Source organism: Grammomys surdaster, unplaced genomic scaffold (genome assembly GCF_004785775.1).
Source record: "Grammomys surdaster isolate TR1022 unplaced genomic scaffold, NIH_TR_1.0 103801, whole genome shotgun sequence".
In the NCBI taxonomy this organism is placed as follows: Eukaryota; Metazoa; Chordata; class Mammalia; order Rodentia; family Muridae; genus Grammomys; species Grammomys surdaster.
Window position 1 is genome coordinate 1 of NW_021609397.1, and position 573 is coordinate 573.

The 573-nt window shown below is 65.8% G+C and overlaps 1 pseudogene; it reads left to right on the plus strand.

The window, feature by feature from the left end:
- The first annotated feature begins 395 nt into the window (after positions 1–395).
- LOC114635424 overlaps positions 396–573 on the plus strand; it is a 713-nt pseudogene continuing 535 nt past the window's right edge.

Genomic DNA, 573 nt, shown 5'->3' on the forward strand with positions numbered 1-573 from the left:
GAGCCAGCCAGCCAGCCAGAGAGCGAGCGAGCCAGCCAGCCAGAGAGCGAGCGAGCCACCCAGCCAGAGAGCGAGCAAGCCACCCAGCCAGAGAGCAAGCTAGCCAGCCAGCCAGAGAGCAAGCCAGCCAGCATGAGAGCAAGCGAGCGAGCCAGCCAGAGAGTGAGCAAAGGAGCCAGCCAGAGAGCGAGCAAGCGAGCCACCCAGAGACTGAGGGAGCCAGCCAGCCAGAGATCAAGCCAGAGAGTGAGTCAGAGAGAAAGCTGGAGAGTGAGCCAGAGAGCGAGCCAGCCAGAGAGCGAGCGAGCCAGCCAGAGAGCTAGGGAGCCAGCCAGAGAGCAAGCCAGCCAGAGAGCGAGCCAGCCAGCCAGCCAGAGAGCGAGCGAGCGAGCCAGCCAGAGAGCGAGCGAGCCAGGCAGCCAGAGAGGGAGCGAGCCAGCCAGCCAGAGAGCGAGCGAGCCAGCCACCAGAGAGCGAGGGAACCAGCGAGCCAGAGAGTGAGCGAACCAGCCAGCCAGAGAGGGAGCAAGCCAGCCAGCCAGAGAGAGCAAGGGAGCCAGCCAGCCAGAGAGC